At 45.2% G+C, this 22773-nt stretch overlaps 1 long non-coding RNA gene across 7 annotated transcripts in view; it reads left to right on the plus strand.

The window, feature by feature from the left end:
- The window catches only part of LOC146045792 (uncharacterized), a 378902-nt gene that overhangs the window by 195688 nt on the left and 160441 nt on the right, over positions 1-22773 (plus strand). For 3 of the 7 annotated variants that reach the window (XR_014465610.1, XR_014465608.1, XR_014465609.1), the window contains one exon: positions 11464-11662. The exons of the other annotated variants lie outside the window; for them this stretch is intronic. This is a non-coding gene — a long non-coding RNA (uncharacterized LOC146045792). The remainder of the gene's footprint in view (positions 1-11463; positions 11663-22773) is intronic. 7 annotated transcript variants of the gene reach the window in all.

The following is a 22773-nucleotide window of genomic DNA, read 5'->3' on the forward strand; positions in this document are numbered from 1 at the left end:
CTGATGGTTACTATTCCCAATAGATCAAAGGGGATCTGTGTATTGCCTGGAACCTGACGGAAGGGGTGGGGCCCAATGGGAAATTCCCCTGTGGGACAGTGTGAACCTCCACTCCATGTCCACCCATCTGGTGGTTGTGTAGAGTCCAGAGCATCAAGTGTTGACCATAATACACAAAATAGCGGAGTGGAGGCTACACAGACTGGATCGGTGGATGGACACTGATGAGTGCAGGGGGGCTCACTCCATGGGTTTTGAGTGGGTGGGGGGGGGATGCATTTTGTCTGCAGTGAGGCCTGGTTCCATGCTTCTGTTTAAAGTCTAAAGGTGCGTACACATGGATAGATTTGGCAAAAGATCTGAAACAACCAATCGCTCAAATCGTTCCGTGAACGATATATCGGACGATGTACGTACCCGACGGTTGTTGGTAGAGGTCGCTGATCTTTCCTGCATGCAGAAAGATCAATGTGTACCAATCGTTTCATGTGTATGCACGATGAATGATTTGGTAAGGCTAATTGACTGACTCCCTCTCCCTCCACCATCGTTAAAGATCAATCGTTCATGTGTAATTGTTTGCTCAATCGTTCATCATTTGTCATCAAATCGTTTGTGCAGGAGGTTCAGGGGAAATTGTTAAGGAGATTGAATCGTTGGCCAAATCTATCCGTCTGTACGCACCTTAAGGGGCAGTTGTATCTTAATCCATACATTGTGGATGTGATTTGATCAAATTTGCCCCAATCCGCACTGTGATAATTGAATACATGTATCATTTATCGTGTGTGTGTGTGTGGTGGTGGTTGGGGGGTAGTGGCTGATCACAGGAACCAGCTCGCCACTGTCAGACACCTTGTGGTTACTAAAAACTGCTCCAATATCCCTTTATTACAGGACATTAGATTGAAACTAAAATAATATGAAATGGGGATTAAAACCGATAAATCTGTCCTCAAGTCTCGGTGCGGCTACAAGTTGCCCTGTGCTACTTACCTTTCCTATTTCCTACACTGACCTGGTTTTAGAGAATGACTACATTATGAAGCCTATTGAAAAGCAAAATGGGTAGTAGTAGTTGTTGTTATTATTAGTATGATGTTGTCCACATAATAGATATCATAAAAAAATGTGTATAAATTATGGTTAACAATGTATGTAGAGTAATAAGCTTGTTACCAATCAGCAACAACACTGCAGAAGAATATTCAAAACTAAAGTACAAACGGGCAAAGAATAGATTGATCTTTAGAGAGAGAGCGAAAGAAAAAAAAGATTCAATGAAAGTTTTACAGATTCCACAGGAGATGTCCCTTTATGGTAATTAACTCCTGGGACTTCATGGACTTGGCGAAACTTTTGAAAAGTACTTTTTGAGGTGATTGTTATGCACTGTTCCTCTTCATTCATTAATTCCAGCTGCCATTCTTCCTACTCAGATGAACAATGACTGTGGCTGGAGGAGATCAATACCAGATTGCTGATAGTGCCTATCTATTCAAAGACTAGATTATTTGATGAATGGCGGAGGCCACATGATTTGACGTCTGGTAGTTGTGTAGCTGAGGCCAAACAGGAAAGAGCTCCGGTTCCATCATAAAAACCTACAAAGTGAAATTTCCCTTGTAACAAAAATCCTATATCTCATTTCTATGGGAGTGCGTGTGTTACTCTGCTGCAGACTCATGTGTTCCTAGACCTGTAGTCTGGTGGATGAGAGAGTATGTTGCTATATGGCGGTGTTGAATGCCTACATAAAGGCGTCATCTGGCCGCCCAATCACCTATGATCCCACTTTCCTTCAACTTTGGAGTTGGCAGATATATTTGTTGTTGAACAAATGGGAACTGTTTGTGTGTGTGGCAAGGATTTTTAAACTTAAGGGCATTGAAGGATATGGGGCAGCCAAGGGGGCGGTCATCATCCATCAGTGGTTTCCCCTAATAGTTGAAGGTTTCCTAATCAATGATGCACAGCAGATGGTTCTCCACTATCATTGGTAGAGATGCAGTAATAACCCCTCCCCCCATAACACCTCCCCGGCACAGTAGGCCATGCTTCTTAGCCATGCCCATCCCTGGATTAGCTGCTGAGGGTACTTGTCCAACCTTACAGATGTTCGTATATGATTCAATCCATTGATGGCCTCCCACCTGTATCAAACTATAGGACTTTAGAAGCATTAGTCGCTCCTCAGGGGTGTGGCCATGTCCACGTGGAAAATTTCATTTGACATACACATAAAAACGCTGCAAATAACATGTATTTTAGTCCTTGTTTTCCTCTTGTTATTTCAGCACCCACTACATGCCTTTGTACGGTCATGTAAAACGTGGCCTACTATGGAACCATATAGCAACGCAGTAGTAGGACCTGGCGCTTTTCCCATGGTGGGCATTTCAGACCTAACTATGGGCCTGATTCAACACAGCTCGTTAAGCAGCGGTCATTCGCTGCTTAGCAAGTGGCTGAACTTCACCCCGCCAAACATCCACCCCCCCCTCCCCCCAGCTGCACCCGCATCCCCTTGGTAACATGTGAGGGTATGTGTCTGAGAACACATCCCCTCTCATGCGGCTGAAGGGGAGAGAAATAATTTGATGGTCGCCCTTTCGGAAATAAAAGTCAGTCTAAACTGACTTTCATTTCTGTCGGAGTCCGCTAAAGAGGGGGCGGGCACTGACACCATGTGACATCAGCTGCCCACCCCCAGCAGTAGGGAGGCCAATCCCGGGCCATTTTTTCAGTCCCGGGATTCGGGATTGAAAAATGCTCAATCCCGGGATTGACTTGATGGTGTCAAAGCAAGAAGCAGCAGGGCTCTTTAGCTGCACTGCAGCTTCCTCCTTAGCTCTACTCCCTGTCCCTCAGTCCTTATATCCCCCTTCTCTCCCCCACAGTCCTCGCTATCTCTCCCGTCAGGCCTTATCTATGTCTCCTCTCTCCTTCCTCCCTCCTCCGTCTACCAACCTCTTCCTATGTGCTTTTCTGGCAGGTGTGTTGCGCTGGCTCCAGTTTATACCCCATCAGCTGGCTGGAGACCCAGCACGGCGGGCGGGCACGCCTGGCTGTTACATAGCCAGTTGTCTTGGGCTGGTTCCTTCGGAGCTGGCTGGAGACCCGGAGCGGCGGGCAGGAGACTTAGTGGGGCAGGCAAGAGACCAAGAGGGTGGACACGGCTGTCGGGGTGCGTAGCGTGACCTGTGAGGTCACGTAGATGAGGGGCAGCTGGGCAACGTCTGCTACTCAGCGCTGCTCGGCATTTAAAAAAAACAAACCCATATTTGTGCAGTGCGCATGCGGTAAGCAATCCCGGGATTGAAATCCTGGTAATTTTAGGCCAAAATCTCGGGAACCTGCGGATCCCGATCCCGCAATTGGCCTCCCTACCCAGCAGGCATCAGCCTGCATTCCCAGGAAAATGCCCAGCGTTTTCATGGGGACGCCCCTCAAACACTAAGCGTCCTCCTCCTGTTTTTCTGCCCCTGGCTGCCCCCCTCCCTCCCTACAAACGCCAAAGGCGTTCATACACCGGCCCTGCACATGCGTATAATCGGCCGCCATACGCATGCACAGAGCCGCATCATTGGTCCCTATAACGAATCCTCTGGGGACCGATCCAATATGAATCAGCCCCAATGTGTATAATAAAGTATTTTACCTTCCCATCCACAATCGGATTGAAGCTTGATATAGTCTGTACAAATGAGTGCAGCCCAAATAAGTCTGTAATTCATTCATCACAGCATCCGACCGCTCTAAATAATTGTCCGCAGCCTGGTTCCGTGCAGCTCGGCTAATCCCGCTCTGTTGCTTTAATGCATCGGTAAATGCTGCTTAGCAGAGACTGTGTCCTCTGTTTTTCCGTCTCCCCAGCGCACTTATCCACCTGCTCACCTCAGTCCCAAGATCACAGGCTCCGTCCTTATGCCGGGTAATTTCCTTAATTGTGCGTTTGACTTGTTAGACTTTAAAGTAAGTGAGGCAAATTTTCAAAGTGCTTTGTGGGGAGTGAGACGCACTTGGCCCTGTCAGTTTTAATTGCCCTGCTATGAATAAGCTGACTTTAAAATCCTTAATTAATTGTCTGAGAATAGCCATAGTTTGGAAAGTGCAGAGGAGCTATAAAGGCTGTGAAATAAAATTTGAGTTAGTGAATTGGAGTTAATGCGTTTTCGGCTGAATATTCTCAGGTGCAGAGATATGTCCGGGGCCATAACTGAATGACAAAACATTTTGCCATTCCCAGAAAGGTGATAGACTTATACTGTGGACTGTAAAAGTAACCGGGTATCATGCTGGCGTGGCTGTTATAGCAGGTGCCTAGCGCCTACATGCAGATGGAGCCGGCATCAGCTTTGCAAGGGCTGGTAATAGAATCGCCAGCCCTCGCCAGCTGCCAGGCTCCGCCATCCGTCGGATGGGGGCGTGCGAGCACGAGCCGCTCGCGCTCCCTGTTCCGACGGAGCTCTCCGCTGCTGTCTGCCACCTCCCCGGCGCTGTTCTCCAGTCCCCACTGCCTCCCCGCACCCCCCCCCCTAACCCTGCCAGTCTCCCTGAAGCGGAAATGTGCAGGGCTTCCGCTGCCGAGTGACTGGGACGCGCGCGTGCGTGTGTGAGGTGCTTGCGCGTCCCAGTCTGATGGAGTCCCTCTCAGCCAGCGCTCGCCAGCACGGACATTCTGGCGGGTGCTGGGAATTAATGAGGGGCTCTATCTGTACAGTGCGTTCTGCCATCATTCGTGCATTAGGAACAAGTGACCTCACTGAGGCATGAGGCGCTGTGTATGTGATTGACTTTGTTATGGATGGTGATGCAGCACAAGGCGCCTCCTGCTGTAGTAATGATCCGAGCTGCATCCTAGGACACCTCCTTATTGATGGCCATCAGTGCCATTGATGGTGATACTGCAACCAGCCATGGATCGTAAAAACCTATGTGATGGATGACCATCAATCGTTTTACCTACGCAAAAAGTAAAATAACAAAAATTAGGTGTGGACTTCGGAAGTTAATCATCAATGGTGCAATCAAAGCTTAGCATCAACGGTATCAGTGGATTGACCCCTCAATGGACATTTTTGGTATGACATTGTGGGCAGTGTGCCAATCAGGGAAGGGGGCAGGACTGCAATGGGGAGGGGCTAAGCTCTGTTTTGCTTGCACTTAAGCAAGAAAAAACATTGACACTTTTCTTCCCATCTGTATTGCTCAAAACACGTCGCACCCCAAATCCAGGAATGATGAGTGCCGTGAATTAGCGGTTTTTGTGTATTAGATTAATTTTTAATTCATCTTTTTGTGATCACATTTTCTCAAGCACGCTGCTCACTTCTTTATTATAGCTTGTGTCAGCTGTTTCCCTTGGTGCTTTGCAACAGGTGTGTTGATAACTTCCTCACCTTTAAAAGCCAGGACCATCTTTACCTTCTCTTTCATGTCACTGTGTTTGCACCACGGTCCCCTCAGTTTAAAGCATAAATGCCTACTCCCCTCCATCCCGGAGTCTTCTGAACCTCAGTGGCGCTCCCAAAAGAGCATGCATGTCTCCCATAGCCGCCCGCCACCTGTCCGTGGCCACCAACTTCCCAAGTGAAGTGTGCAGTCTGGACAGCTTATGGCAGACTCCCGCACCCCAGCAAATTCACCACCAAACCATAAACATTGGTTTACCTAAAAAGGTTTTAGAAGCCAAACCCTGCCCAGAATCATGTCACCCAAGTGTTCAAAGTCCATAGTCCCATCGGTCTAAATGAGCCAGCACCTAATTACCTGCTTTACAACATTCTTTGGGCTACCTAAGTATAATACAGTCTTCCTTCATCCCAGTGTCATGCCTCAATAATCACTCATTAACCGTACCGCTTCTCAGACGAAGGAATGAGATGGATTTTTGCTAATGATGACAAGAGGAATAATTTAGTTTTATCTTTGTACGATACAGGAAGTAAATGAAACCATTACCATTTATAACTATGTTTGGTAAGTCGAAGATGAAGTTGATGTATAAAATCCCTATTCCTACTATTAACGGGATCCCGATCTGCAGTTGAACATTTCATATAATATAACAGCAAGTAAATGTCTGAGATTTAATAGCAATACTTTTTCAGCAACACAAATGATTTGGTCCATGCAGCCAATTATCTGGCTCCCTTTTGTGTGTGTGTGCATTTATGTAGTATAAGGTGTGTCATATGTAGTAACTGTATACAAAATAGCCCTAATATGTGTCAGTTCATGCATCTTCTCAACCTATTCTGTATTTCAAATACATGATTCATTAGTATATGGGATTATATTGTTATTCTATACAAGCTATATAATAAGTACTCTCCTCCTCACTGCAACAACAGCTTGCTCCTATTTCTGCATTCACTACTCCTGAGATGGCGGTATCACACCTAAACCTAACCCTCAAAACAGCCCTGGATGAAGTGGCTCCAGTTACCCACCACACTCCACGTAGGCCTAGACGCCAACCGTGGCACTCTAAATTAACGAGACACCTACAAAATATCTCACGCAAAGCTGAGCGTAAATGGCGTAAATCTCACAGTCCAATGGATTTCTTTACATATAAGAATATCTACCAGTACTATAGTTATGCCCTGGAAACTGCCAAACAAACATATTTCCAAACTCTCATTTCTGCTCAAGCTTCTAACCCAAAACGACTTTTTAATACATTTAAATCCCTTCTCAACCCTCCCTCACCCAAGCCACCAACCACTATCCATGCACAAGATCTAGCTTCCTACTTCAGGGATAAGATTGACAAGATCAGAGATAAATTGGTATGCTCCAACTCAGTTGGTGATATGCTCAATTCCATACCTGAGCCCTCTGAAGCATTTGCTTCATTTGATCCCACAAATGAAGATGAAGTATCTGCACTTTTCTCTGCCTCCCACTCTACTACTTCTCCTCTTGACCCTATACCCTCGCAAATAAGTAAATCTCTGTCTCCTGTGCTCATTCCAATCTTAACTAAAATCTGTAACCTCTCTTTCTCTACTGGTGTCTTTCCTTCATTGTTCAAACAAGCAGTTATTACTCCGATTCTGAAAAAACAGAATTCTGATCCAAGCTCTCTCTCAAACTACCGTCCCATTTCTCAACTTCCATGCACCTCCAAACTACTTGAAAGACTTGCTTATACTCGCCTCACACACTTTCTTAACTCGCACAACTTAATGGACCCGCATCAGTCAGGCTTTCGTGCCCAACACTCCACAGAGACAGCACTGACTAAAGTTGTGAATGATCTGGTCACTGCTAAGTCTAAAGGCCACTACTCACTACTAATTCTTCTAGATCTCTCTGCTGCTTTTGACACTGTTGACCACACACTTCTCATACAAACACTACAATCCATAGGTCTTAAAGACACAGCCCTCTCTTGGTTCTCATCCTACCTCTCTAACCGCTCCTTTAGTGTTCGTTTCTCTGATTCTACCTCCTCTTCGCTACCTCTTTCAGTTGGAGTACCTCAGGGTTCAGTTTTAGGTCCCCTGCTTTTCTCAATCTATACCTCATCTCTTGGCAAACTAATCCGCTCTTTTGGATTTCAGTATCATCTGTATGCGGATGATACTCAGCTCTACCTATCCTCCCCGGACCTGTCCCCATCTGTATTGAGCCGTGTCTCTGAATGCCTTTCTGCTGTTTCATCCTGGATGTCATCTCGCCACCTCAAACTTAATATCTCAAAAACAGAATTAATTATATTTCCGCCAATAAATAGTAGTTACCAACCTGATATCTCTATTACTGTTGAGAAGATGACAATCACTCCTACCTCTCAAGCTCGCTGCCTAGGTGTTATCCTTGACTCAGAACTTTCCTTTGTACCCCACATTCAATCTGTCTCAAAATCATGCCACATGCACCTAAAAAACATATTTAAAATTCGCCCTTACCTTACACAAGACACTGCAAAAACTCTAATCCATGCTCTCATCATCTCACGCATTGATTATTGCAATAGTCTCCTTATTGGCCTTCCCCAATACAGACTCTCACCGCTACAGTCCATTATGAATGCAGCTGCAAGGCTAATCTTCCTAGCCAGACGTTCATCGTCTGCAAAGCTACTCTGTCAGTCACTTCATTGGTTACCTGTATTCTACCGTATTCAATACAAAATTCTTCTACTTACACACAAAGCCATAAACCAAACTACACCAACTTACATATCTTCTCTTATCTCAAAATATCATCCAACACGACCTCTACGCTCCTCCCAAGATCTGCGTCTCTCATCCACACTCATTACCCGCTCCCATTCCCGACTGCAGGACTTTCTTCGTGCTGCACCCACTCTGTGGAATGCCCTCCCAAGCACAATAAGACTCTCCTCCAGTCTCCAAACCTATAAGCGTTCCCTGAAGACTCATCTCTTCAGGCAAGCTTATCAAATACCAGAACCAGTCATAGAACCTTGCGTTCTGGTGAAATCGATGCAATAAAGAATACAGTATCTATCCTTATGTATCAATGCCTATTTCCCTATAGATTGTAAGCTTGCGAGCAGGGCCCTCCTACATTTTGACTGTCTGTAAATACACTGTTTTGTTGTATCACTGTCTGCTATTGTAAAGCGCAACGGAATATGCTGCGCTATATAAGAAACTGTTAATAAATAAATAAATAAATAAACTTGCTATTATGTGTTGAATTTAATGGTATGAAATGTTACAGTTGTTTAGATACGGTGGTTGGGTCTTCGTACAAAATAGCTCTTCTTGCCCCATGCTTTCCTACTTGATTACAGAGAGGTAGCGGATGAAGACTTGGTGGCAGGAGTGGTCATTACAGTAGGGCAGCTGAGAGGTATGCTGGGCCACGGTAAAATGTGGGGGCGTGGTCTAATTGAGGGAGGTGTGACCACCACCGCAATAAGACCACACCCTCCAAAATGTTTAAGGTGGGTGAAAAAACACTCTTAAGTCGTCCCTCACCCCCCCCCCCCCCCACACACACACACACACCTCAGCAGCAGCACACACCTACAGCATGTGCTGTGCTGATAGCAGGCTCAACATGAGCTCTCACGCTGTCTTTGAGGCGCTCATGCTGAGCCTGCTGTCAGCACAGCACATGCTGTAGGTGTGTGCTGCTGCTGCTGCCCAGGAGGAATGGAGGGGGAAGTTACGGGGGGGTGGTCAGACCTCCAGCAAGCCTGGGCCAGAGTAATTAGTACCCGCCACCCTCTCGGCGGCCCTGGGTCCTGGAGGAAACAAGCCAGTTCCTTAGATAATGCTCTTATATATCATTTATATATATATGTTTGTGTGTCTTGAAACACTTCCACTCTCTCACACGCACAAACACAGATGCAATCACAGGGTTTTTGGAGTCAATTTGTAGATTGGAGCACATGGACCCAAATTATTTTACCGCGTCCCCTCACCTGGCTCACGGTACTAAGCCATTCCCAATCCTACACAGATGGTAAAGTTCTGTATGAAAAAGTTCAAAAAATGTACAAAAAAACAAAACAAAAACTCATGTTGACCTTTTCACATGTCAACCATCACCATGTCAGCTTTTGCTAGTCTAATTTCGACCAATAGTGTCCGCCTATTGACTGTCGATTTAATGCAAGTGGATCCATACCATAGAATTAAAACTTTTATTTCTAGTAAATTTTGTTTTCACATTATTAACTTTACTCAAGAAAGTGGAATCAGAATTTCGACAATAGTCTTTATTTTATTTTAGATAAAAGTGGAAAAATGAAGTCAAGCAGTAAAAAGGAGCTTAAAATACAAAGTAAAGTAAAAAACATTGTCTGGTAATTAAAAGTATTTTTCTACTGTTCTCTGCAGGACCCCAACCACTGTAACGTATACATTATATATATATATATATTCTCTGCCGCTGTACAGCCACATACTGTGTATTAGCTGGTGACCATTGAATCCCAGCGTCTCGCCTTTCACAATGGAGAAGTGTTTGAGACACTGTCACATGTATTAAATGGATGGCTTTCAGCCCCCAGGGCACTTAGAAACCTGTGTTTTCCAGTGAACTGTGTCTTTTTGAAACTCACAAGCCTGACGAGGTTGACGTGTCCCAGCCTGTTACCCTGACATGCCACATTACTTTGTGTGACGTGACACTTTGACAAAGAGGGACAATGACGCCTCACCCCAATGTGTGAAGCCTGCGGATGTGAAGGATGTTTTCTGAATAATAACGGAACACTCGCAGGACTTGTTCACTTCTACCTGGTTTTATTTTTTTAGGTTTTTTTAATGTGTGCCTTACCTGTGATGGAACACAGAAACATACACTTATGTAATAGGCAGCCTGTAACTCGCCTGTGGCTGTAGAATGACTAGACCCAGCATATCTTTAATGGGATCAGTGGGGTTGTAATAGCCCCCACAGACCCTTTGTTTGCATGAAGGCTATTGCTACAGCCCTGCCGGGACCTGCAGATACCTGTCTGCAGTCCCGGTGCACCTGCCCCATTGAAAATGTCCCTCCCAAAATGTCCACAGCCCAAGAGAAGACGATTGTTATGGATGCTAGAAGAATAGGCGGCTATTGTGGCAGGGAAATTTTAACTACATTCAGGAGCAACAGACCTGGAAGTGCCACCTGCTGAACCTCCTTCAGTAGGTGGCTGGGGTAACAATCAGGTAACAAGCACGATAAACTGTGAATAGACATTAAAACATTGCAGCAATTCATGATTGTACCTGGTCAAATGTTCGACTGCAAACCATACGTTTAACAGCACTATGTCGACCCCAGAATGTCGACTTTGTTTAAACAGTCGACAAGTTCAAATGTCGTCATGCGAAAAGATCCTACTGCGTGGACATTTTTCATTGATATTTGCATTGCTAAGCAAAGCAATGGGTAGCAGGGGGGACTTCCAACTGCCCCCCATCCCCCACCACGGGACACTGCTGACCTCTCACACACACTCACTGCCCCGTGTGAGAGAGTGCACACACACACTCTGGGCTTGATTCATTAGTGATCGGTCTCCAGCGTATTCGCATGGTACCGAGGGGATTCGGCAGTAGGGAAGGGGGGGCGGCCGTTCGGGCGGGTGGCGTTAAGCTACTCGCTAAACAGTGCACAATCACTTTTTAGAGAGCGATCCTGATTTAGGGCCTCTCTGCTCCGTGTGAGAGAGCAAACACATACATTTACATGCTATCCTACCTGTATATTGTTACTGAAGGCCATTACAGCCTCATTAGACTACAGCCTATGTATTTACACCTGGTGGGTATCGCGCTGTGGCTCTCACACAATCTCTGCACCACCCTATGTACATAGGGAGTTGTGATGAGGAAGATTCAGCTGCAAATGTCATTGGAGCTATTAAAAGTTGTTAGATTATTGACTCATCACCTCAGCCCATCGGGTGAGAAGTAATGATATACGTAGCAATTTAGAGAAACTCTGTGACTCAGCATGTTCTCCTCTTATTTATAGTAACATATCACGGGCTTCTCATCTGAAACAAATCTGAAATTACAGCAGGACACATCAGACAATAGATTGGTCTAGCACCTGCTTCATTCAGCCCTTTTTCTATCTGCGACCTTTATCACCTGTGTCAGAGATCCTGGTCTTCCTGAGGAGTATTAAGATAGATCACTGTAGATGGAAATAAAGCGTCACCCTAACGCAGGTTGGCGCCCTTCGTAAGCTCTTTAAAAAAACTATAATTTTCCCCAAATGTATACTGTTGCAGTATTTATTGGGGCTGAATATGTAATATGAAAGCTATATTGTATTCCTAGGACATGATTGCTCTAAGTAGGATGCAAGACAGGCACATGTTGTAGGGTCTGGTCCGATATGCCTGGGTACTTCCTTTGCCAAATGCTTTAATTATTAATTTGTAACCCCGGTACTTATATGTTAGTTGGGCGCCCACTAAGCTATTTGCTTAGTTTTACGCGTCCCCTAGGCTCGCCACGCTTCGGGCTCGGTGGCTCGCTGCGCTCGCCACACTATATATAATCAACTCCATACCAACATGGATAGTGGGGGTATGAGCGTACTAACTATAGTGGGCGCCCAACTAACATATAAGTACCGAAACCCCTATTAACATATTTTGCTACTCTCCTGAAAATGGCGGGAGACTCACAATTTCCGAGTTGTTTCCCGCCCCCCACCCCGCAATAATTGTCGGATCTCCTTTTTATTTAATTTAAAAAGTTCAATGGCGTTACATCAATTTACATCCATTTACAATATAAAAAAATTATAAAAAATGACACTCACAGGATATGGAAAAAGCCTCTGATATAACTGGCTCTTTAACCCCTTCCTGACAGCCAGTTTTTGCCTTCCTGACAGAGCCCTTTTTTTCAAATCTGACATGTATCACTTAAGTGGGGATAACTTTTTTTTGCTTTTACTTCAAGTTAGTGGTAAATTTGGGTCGATACAGTCTGTGTTTTTTTGTGAAAAATACCAAAATGTCGTAAAAAAATGGAAAATTTAGCAATTTGCAAAATGTTAAATTTTCTGCTTGTGAGACAAATAATCATACCACTCAAAATAGTTAATAACTAACATAGACCATATGTCTACTTTATGTTTCCATCATTATTTCAACTTCCTTTTAATTTTTTTGGACACTAGGAGGCTTACAATATGAATAGCAAATTCTCAAATTTTCAAGAAAATTTCAAACACTGATTTTTTTAGGGACCAGTTCAGTTCTGATGTGACTTTGAGGGACTTGTATGTGAGACACCCCCATAAATGATGCCATTTCAAAAACTGCACCCCTCACAGTATTCAAAACAGCATTTTGGAAGTTTGTTAACCCTTTAGGTGTTTCACAGGAATTTAAACAAAGTGTAGGTGAAATTTCAAAATTTCATTTTTTTTTGCAGATTTGCAATTTTAATACATTTTTCTAAGGAACACAGTAGATTTTACTAGAGAAATGTGACTAAAAATTGATTCCCCCAATTCTTTTGTTTTCATAAATATCCTATATGTGGCCCTAGTGTGCACGTTGACCAAACCACAGGCTTCATAATAGAAGGAGCACCTACTTGATTTTGGAGCCTCCTTTTTATGAGATTATTTTTTAGGCACCATGTAGGTTTCTAGGCACCATAAGATGCTAAAATTTAGGAACCCCCCCACAAGTGACCCCATTTTGCAAACTACACCCCTCAGGGAATTCATCTAGGGGTATAGTGTACATTTCAAACCCCCAGGGGTTTCACCAATTGTGGTACAACTGGGCAGTGAAAATGAAAAATTAAATTTTTTACACAAAAATGCAGTTCTGGCTCAAAATTTTTCATTTTCACAAGGAATGAAGGAGACAAAGCACCCCAAAATCTGTGCCCCAATTTCTCCCGAGTACGGCAATGCCTCACATGTGACCAAAAAATACCATTTGGGTGCATGGCAGGACTCAGAAGGGAAGGAGTGATATTTGGATTTTGCAGCACAGATTCTGGTGGAATGTTGGTGGGTGCTATGTCGCATTAGCAAGACCCCCCAAGCACCAATACAGTGGAACCCCCCCACAAGTGACCCCATTTTGCAAACTACACCCCTCAGGGAATTCATCTAGGGGTATAGTGTACATTTCAAACCCCCAGGGGTTTCACCAATTTTGATACAACTGGGCAGTGAAAATGAAAAATTACATTTTTTTACACAAAAATGCAGTTCCGGCTCAAAATTTTTCATTTTCAGAAGGTATGAAGGAGAAAAAGCACCCCAAAATCTGTGCCCCAATTTCTCCCGAGTACGGCAATGCCTCATGTGTGACCAAAAAGTGGCAGGACTCAGAAGGGAAGGAGTGATATTTGGATTTTGCAGCACAGATTCTGGTGGAATGTTGGTGGGTGCTATGTCGCATTAGCAAGACCCCCCAAGCACCAATACAGTGGAACCCCCCCACAAGTGACCCCATTTTGCAAACTACACCCCTCAGGGAATTCATCTAGGGGTATAGTGTACATTTCAAACCCCCAGGGGTTTCACCAATTTTGATACAACTGGGCAGTGAAAATGAAAAATTAAATTTTTTTACACAAAAATGCAGTTCTGGCTCAAAATTTTTCATTTTCAGAAGGTATGAAGGAGAAAAAGCACCCCAAAATCTGTGCCCCAATTTCTCCCGAGTACGGCAATGCCTCACATGTGACCAAAAAATACCAGTTGGGTGCATGGCAGGACTCAGAAGGGAAGGAGTGATTTTTGGATTTTGCGGCTCAGATTCTGGTGGAATGAATGGTGGGTGCTATGTGGCATTAGCAAGACCCCCGAAGCACGGTGAAATTATGAACCTAATAATCCATAGATGTGTGGTATATTTTAAAACACTCCTTTATACATAGGCCGGGTTTGTCGGGGCAAGTGTCACACTGGAAAATAGTTTGCTTTCTTATTCCCTTTTTATAGCAAACTTTGCACCTTTTTTGTGTCCTGCCCTTTTTTCCAGTGGAGGGGATTTCATCAGGAAAATGCTGCCCTGGTACAATACGGGGGGCCAGTACTAGAAGTACTGGGGCCCTCTGCCTGCTGGTTCCCAAATATTAGGCCCTTTATGACTTCCTCTTGAAAGTGCATAAATGTCCCCCTCTGGCCGGTAGAACGGAATAGCACGTAAGCGTTATACAGTGCCATCTGGATGATATACACGGCCAGCTTCTTGTACCAGATTTTTGTTTTCCGCAGGGCACTGTACGGCTTCAGTACCTGATCTGAAAGATCCACTCCGCCCATGTACCTATTGTAATCCAGGATACAATTAGGTTTTGAGGTGTGGGTACTGGTACCTCGTACAGGGACGGAGGTGGTACTGTCTCCGTGAATTGTTGTCAGTATAAGGACATCCCTCTTGTCCTTATATTTGACCAACAACATATTTTCGGTGCATATTCCCCTGCTTTCACCCCTTCTCATTACTTGGGCAATGTGCGTTTTTGGGAGGCCTCTTTGGTTCTTGCGCACAGTACCGCAAGCTGCTGTACCTCTTGAACCAAGGGCCTTAAACAGGGGGATGCTGGTGTAAAAGTTATCCACATAGAGGTGATAACCTTTATCCAGGAAGGGGTGCACTAAATCCCAGACAATTTTTCCACTAACACCTACGAGGGAGGGGGGGCATTCTGGCGGTTCAATTCTTGAATCCTTCCCTTCATATACCCTTATCATGTGGGTGTACCCTGAGGTGCTTTCACACAGCTTATACATTTTTATGCCATACCTTGCCCTCTTACTGGGAAGGTACTGGCGGAATTTAACCCTTCCTTTAAAATGTATAAGGGACTCGTCTATGCAAATAAATTTTTCAGGGATGTACATCTCTGCAAATTTGGCACTGAAATGATCAATGACCGGCCTGACTTTGAATAGCCGGTCAAAGGTGGGATCATCTCTGGGTGGGCACTGTGCATTATCGTTGTAATGCAAAAATTTAAGGATCATCTCAAAACGAGCCCGAGTCATGGCCATACTGTAAAATGGGGTGCTGTACAGAACATCTGTACTCCAATATTGCCTAATTTCTGGCTTTTTTACTATGCCCATATGAAACACCAGACCCCAAAACGTCATCATCTCTACTGCATCTACAGGGGTCCACCTAGCAAATGATGACGTGGGGTTTTGAGCAATAAACTGCTGGGCATATAAATTAGTTTGGTCCACCATTAAATTTATAAAATCATCAGAGAAAAATAATTTGAAAAAGTCAATTTCTCTGAGACCTGTGGAATCAAATTGGATTCCTGGCATGGCCAAAAACTCAGGAACCTGGGGCTCAAAATTGTCTGGTGGTGGGGTCCATACGAGATCAATTATTGGGGGGGGGGGTCTCAGCTGCTCTACGGGGGCGTCTTTGAGGGGGTCCCTCATCACTAGAGGAGGAAGAGGAGCTTAAGATGAATCCTTCAAATTCCCCGCTTGCCTCACTGGCTGTGTCAGAGTCAGAGGCAAGCATGGCATATGCCTCCTCTGCTGAATACATTCTTCTGGATGACTGGGATGACATTTGGGATGCCATTTTTATTTTTGTGTTTCTGGTAGTGAAATGTTTCAACACGTGTATAGTGTAGGGGGGGGGGTACAAACTTTATTTCAACCAGGGGGGTATGTAGTGTGTAGTGTGTATGTAGTGCAGAAAAAAAAAAAATACTTTATACAGGAATTTGATCCCAATAAAAAAAAAAAACAATTGATGGGGTTAAAAAAAAAAAAAAAAAAGTCCTGCGCCAAAAATTGAGCACAGATGTTGGTCAGTAACGTCCGTCACTGAACAGCGCTCAAAGGCAACAGGAATTTGATCAAAAAAAAAAAATAGATCAACCCTGTGCCGAAAAAGCTGATCAGTGATGTACGTCACTGATCAGCGCACAGTGGCCACAGGACACCCACAAAATCACAGTGTGTGTAAAAAAAAAATTAAAAAAAGACCCCACAGCACCCTCAAAAAAAAAAAAAGGTGATCACTGATGCGACACTGATTACCAGTGAGGGGCAGCAGGTGCACAACCTTTGGTGCAACTGGCAGCAACTGACAGGTATATATAAAAAAAAAAACCTCTGCACCCCCAAAAAGTTGCTGATCACCTCAGATATAGTAATCAGCACAAAAGGCGGGGGCAGCAGACACAAAATATAGCACTCTCTATCACTATCTCTCTCTATCTCTCTATCTCTCACTATCTATCACTCTATGACACTGCAGCAGCAGCACTGACAGTTATATATATAAAAAATAACCCCTGCACCCCCAAAAAGTTGCTGGGGGTGCACAAAAGGGGGGCAGCAGACACAAAATATAGCACTCTCTATCACTCTCTGTCACTATCTCTATCTCTCACTATCTTTCACTCTATGACACTGCAGCAGCAGCACTGACAGGTATATACAGTATATTAAAAAAAAAACCTGCGCCCCCAAAAAGTTGCTGATCAGTTAATTTATACTGATCAGCACAAAAGGGGGGGCAGCAGTCAGTTATATAAAAAATATATAGCACAATCTGTCACTATCTCTCTATCTCTCTCTATCTCTCTCTATCTCTCTATCTATAACTCTATCACACTGCAGCAGCATAAAATATAGCACTCTCTGTCACTATCTCTCTCTATCTCTCTCTATCTCTCTCTATCTCTCTCTATCTATAACGCTATCACACTGCAGCAGCACAACACAGGAAGTCACAAGTAGTAACAGGATCCAGGAAGCATCCAGCACGCTACAAGCAGTGATCAGGTAAGTATTTGCAAGGATCAGGTCAGTATACTACGGCAGATAGGCACGGTGACCGCACTGCACGCAATTCCAGACCGGAATGGCGTCTGCAGTGCAGTCACCGTTAGTTTAAATCCCCCTCCATGGCTGTGATTGGTTTGTCGGTCCGACGAACCAATCACGGCCTTTGGGGGCGGGCGGGGTGAGGTGGGGTGACACCAGTGTCACCCTTACACCCCGTGGTGATTGGTGCTGTACGTTACAGCACCAATCGCCTCCGATCCCTGTGTCACCGGCGAACGTTATTCGCCGGTGACACAGAAAACGCTGTAATTGGCTGTTCACACTGAACAGCCAATCACAGCGATCGCCGACGGGGGGGCGGCATCGCAGCCCCCCCTGGGCATGCAGGGACATGTCTGCTGTCAGGGACAGCAGACATGTTTAAACTGTCACCGCGTCTATAGACGCGGTGACAGTTTAAAGCCATGACGTACATTTACGCCATGTGTCGGGAAGTACTTCCCGACCATGACGTAAATGTACGTCAAATGTCGGGAAGGGGTTAAGGTTTTGACCAAATTCCACTAGGTAAATATACCAGAGCTATTAATTCTGTTCTGGGAAACGGGGGAAGGGGAAGGAGATCACAGGTCCTCACTAGTTGTATTGTGTCTTGGTAACGGCGCCTCTGGAGGAGTCTGTGTTAAAGGTTGTAGATCCAGCTATCCAGAGTCGGCGCCTCTGGAGGAGTCTAGTTAAAGGTTGTAGATCCAGCCCTATTCCTCTGGTGGTAGGGCCCACGATGGCCACCGAGGAATAGTAGGCTGATTAGTTGATTGATATAGGTATCAATAACCTCTTACAGGCGACTGGTAAGTATTTGATAAACTCCCGGAGGTAAGAGGGTAAAGTGGTTAATTGAAGGCCACAGTGAATCCTAGATGAATTAACCCAGGAAGTCAGTGAACTCTAACAGGTGGCTATGGATGTTGTTGGCTCACCTGGAGAAATCTGTCTGGTGGATGTCCCAACTGGGGAAAGTAGCAGTCCAATAGATGGTTCTTCCAATGTGGCTAGGTCCAGTTGTTGGTTCCCCAGAATGGCAATGATGCTAGGAAATGGGGGGCAATGTCCAATAGCTCTTGATCCAATCCTGGAGTGGCTGGCAAACACTAACGCGTTTCACCACTGGCTGCGGCTTTTTCAAAGATTTAATTTCCTAATGAAGTGGGCAGACTGGGGAGATATTATGGAGAATCTTAAATCCATATGAATGGGGTGGGGCAAAAATGAAGCAAACAGTGTAATTGTAGCCCTGCCCCAGCCCCACAGACTAGCTGTAGGAAGGAATTGGCACTATAGTGAACACTATTTTCAACAATATCTCCCCAGGCTGATTTATTATATGGAAAGCTCATGGAAGACTATGTTTATACCATGTTAGCAGGAACTGTCATGACCACATTTATGTTGCATCATACTGGGGATTAAAAAGTACATAAAAAAATCTACGCCTATAAGTGTCAGTAGTTGCAAAATACAATCTGGGCAGAAAGCTTAAAGTTTTAAAATTTTCTGCAGGTTTTAACCTTTCATATTACGAGTAAGAGTAGTGTAGTGCCATATACACCCTCTACTGGGAGTATGGTAGAGGTGTATGTACAGTATAATACGGGCAGGCTGGGAGTGCGGTAGAGGTGTACATACAGTATAATACGTGCAGGCAGGGAGTACGGTAGAGGTGTATGTACAGTATAATACGGGCAGGCTAGGAGTATGGTAGAGATGTATGTTCAGTATAATACGGGAAGGCTGGGAGTGCGGTAGAGGTGTATGTACAGTATAATATGAGCAGGCTAGGAATACGGTAGAGGTGTATGTACAGTATAAAACGGGCAGGCTGGGAGTGTGGTAGAGGTGTATTACACTATAATACAGGCAGGCTGGGAGTGCGGTAGAGGTGTATGTACAGTATAATATGGACAGGCTAGGAGTACTGAATAAGTGTATGTACAGTATAATACTGGCAGGCTGGGAGTACTGTATAGGTGTATGTACAGTAATCCGGGCAGGCTGGGGTTACAGTAGAGGTGTATGTACAGTATAATACGGGTAGGCTAGGAGTATGATAGAGGTGTATGTACAGTATAATACGGGAAGGCTGGGAGTGTGGTAGAGGTGTATGTACAGTATAATACGGGCAGGCTAGGAGTACGGTAGAGGTGTATGTACAGTATAATATGGGCAGGCTAGGAGTACGGTAGATATGTATGTACAGTATAAAATGGGCAGGCTGGGAGTATGGTAGAGGTGTATGTGCAGTATAATACTGGGAGTACTGTAGAGGTATTTGTACAGTATAATATGGGCAGGCTGGGGTTACAGTAGAGGTGTATGTACAGTATAATACGGGCAGGCTAGGAGTATGGTAGAGGTGTATGAACAGTATAATATGGGCAGGTTTCTAGTGCGGTAGAGGTGTATGTACAGTATAATACGGGCAGGCAGGGAGTATGGTAGAGGTGTATATATATATTATAATACGGAAAGGCTGGGAGTACGGTAGAGGTGTATGTACAGTATAATAAGGGATGGCTGGGAGTACGGTAGAGGTGTATGTACAGTTTAATACCGGCAGGCAGTACGGTAGAGGTGTATGTACAGTATAATACAGTCAGGCTAGGAGTACAGTAGAGGTGTAAGAACAGTATAATACGGGCAGGCTTGGAGTACGGTAGAGGTATATGTACAGCATAATACCGGCAGGCTTGGAGTACGGTAGAGGTGTATGTACAGTATACTGTAATACGGGAAGGCTGGGAGTACGGTAGAGGTGTATGTACAGTATAATATGGGAAGGCTGGGAGTACGGTAGAGGTGTATGTACAGTATAATACGGGAAGGCTGGGAGTACGGTAGAGGTATATGTACAGTATAATACGGGCAGGCTGGGAGTACAGTAGTGGTGTACTGTAGGTGTACAATATCATGCAGGCTGGGAGTACGGTAGTGGTGTATGTACAGTATAATAAGGGATGGCTGGGAGTACGGTAGAGGTGTATGTACAGTTTAATACCGGCAGGCAGTACGGTAGAGGTGTATGTACAGTATAATACAGTCAGGCTAGGAGTACAGTAGAGGTGTAAGAACAGTATAATACGGGCAGGCTTGGAGTACGGTAGAGGTATATGTACAGCATAATACGGGCAGGCTTGGAGTACGGTAGAGGTGTATGTACAGTATACTGTAATACGGAAAGGCTGGGAGTACGGTAGAGGTGTATGTACAGTATAATAAGGGATGGCTGGGAGTACGGTAGAGGTGTATGTACAGTTTAATACCGGCAGGCAGTACGGTAGAGGTGTATGTACAGTATAATACAGTCAGGCTAGGAGTACAGTAGAGGTGTAAGAACAGTATAATACGGGCAGGCTTGGAGTACGGTAGAGGTATATGTACAGCATAATACGGGCAGGCTTGGAGTACGGTAGAGGTGTATGTACAGTATACTGTAATACGGGAAGGCTGGGAGTACGGTAGAGGTGTATGTACAGTATAATATGGGAAGGCTGGGAGTACGGTAGAGGTGTATGTACAGTATAATACGGGAAGGCTGGGAGTACGGTAGAGGTATATGTACAGTATAATACGGGCAGGCTGGGAGTACAGTAGTGGTGTACTGTAGGTGTACAATATCATGCAGGCTGGGAGTACGGTAGTGGTGTATGTACAGTATAATACGGGCAAGCTGGGAGTACTGTAGAGGTGTATGAACAGTATAATAAGGGCAGGCTTATGCCCCTTTCCCACTGCAGCTAAAAAACGGTAAATTGCCGATTTTCAGCGCAATTTACCATTTTAAGGCTGCAGTGAGAAAGTGCCAGAGTTGAAATACCGTTTAAAGTTAAATGGTATTTCAACCCGTTTTAAAGCAGAGTCCTACATGTTAAAATAACGTTTAAGAGGCAGTGGGAATGCCTCTTAAATGTTATTTAGCCTCCAGGCAGTCCCAGTGCCTTATGAGACCTAGTAGTTCTCACTTTGTGCATGTGTAATGAGTGCACGTGCATAAAAAAGAGCCGCTCATTACATATGCGCATATGTAATGAGCGGCTCATTATTATGCACGTGCACTCATTACATATGCGCAAAGTGAGAACTACTAGTTCTCATCAGGCACTGGGACTGCCTGTACCCCGCATGGACCCTGCATGGACCCCCGCTGCCTCCCCACTGCCCTGCATCCCTGTGCAGGTAAGTACAAGGGGAGGTGGGGGCACAGGGCAGGTAGGGGGGTTAGGCACTCTTTACACTTGGGGGGGAGGGATTAGGCACTCTTTACACTGGGGGGGGGGGGGTTAGGCACTCTACATTTTACACGGTTCACTGCAATGGGAATGGTACTTAAATGGTATTTAAAACGGTAATCTGCTGCAGTGGGAATGCTAATACCGTTTTAAATACCGTTTAACATTACCAGTACTTTAAACTGGTCTGCAGTGGGAAAGCAGCATTAGAGGATGGCAGAGGTGTATGTACAGTATACTGTAATACCGGAAGGCTGGGAGTACGGTAGAGGTGTATGTACAGTATAATACAGGCAGGCTGGGAGTCCGGAAGAGGTGTGTGTACAGTATAATGCAGGCTGGGAGTATGGTAGTGGTGTATTTACAGTATAATACAGAAGGCTGGAAGTCCAGTAGAGGTGTATGTACAGTATAAAAAAGGCAGGCTTGGAGTACGGTAGTGGTGTATGTACAGTATAATACGGGAAGGCAGGGAGTACGGTAGAGGTTTACAGAGAGAGAGAGAGAGAGGGTGCAAATGCACTATGCGATCATTACATTATAATCTCCTATATATTTGGCTACATCTGTCACTCAAAGTGGGTGTCTGTGTCTATAACGCTCTGTTCCTTGACTTTCCTCTTAATGTGTGATTGCCTTCATCTGTGCTGAACACCTTTCTGAGAAATTAACCTGTTTAAAACAGGTGATGGCAATCATACATTAAGGGGAAGTCTAGAAACAGAGCATTGTGTCCCTCCTGGAGAGGGTCATGTTGGGAGGTATGTGATAGAGAACCAGCCCAGTGAGCCCACAGACAGTGCCAGACACCCACTGACTTCCCATGTTGCCCAGCACTGCTACTCCACAGCCACCAGGTGAGCGCCCCCCTCCCGCGATTTGCGGCAAAACCTCCCCCCCGCGCGCCCCCCCCCCTCCCGCGATTCGCGGCAAAAACACCCGCTCCCCCGCGACCCCCCCTACCGTGATTCGCTGCAAAAAGAACCCCCCCCACGACCCCTCCTGCAATTCGCGGCATAACCACCACCCCGCGACCCCCCCTCCCGCGAATCGCGGCAAACCCTCCCCCGTGACCCCCCCCCCCGATTCGCGGAAACCCCCCACCCCCCCGCGACCTCCCTCCCGCGATTCGCGGCACCCCCCCCCCCCCGCAATTCGCAGCAGCCCCAGGATTAAATGGCACATGCAAAACACTGACATGGCTATGGTCGACAATGAAAAAGGTTGACAAGAGTTTTTGAAGATT

The sequence above is a fragment of the Crinia signifera genome, chromosome 11 (assembly GCF_055691185.1).
Source record: "Crinia signifera chromosome 11, ASM5569118v1, whole genome shotgun sequence".
NCBI classification, from domain to species: domain Eukaryota; kingdom Metazoa; phylum Chordata; class Amphibia; order Anura; family Myobatrachidae; genus Crinia; species Crinia signifera.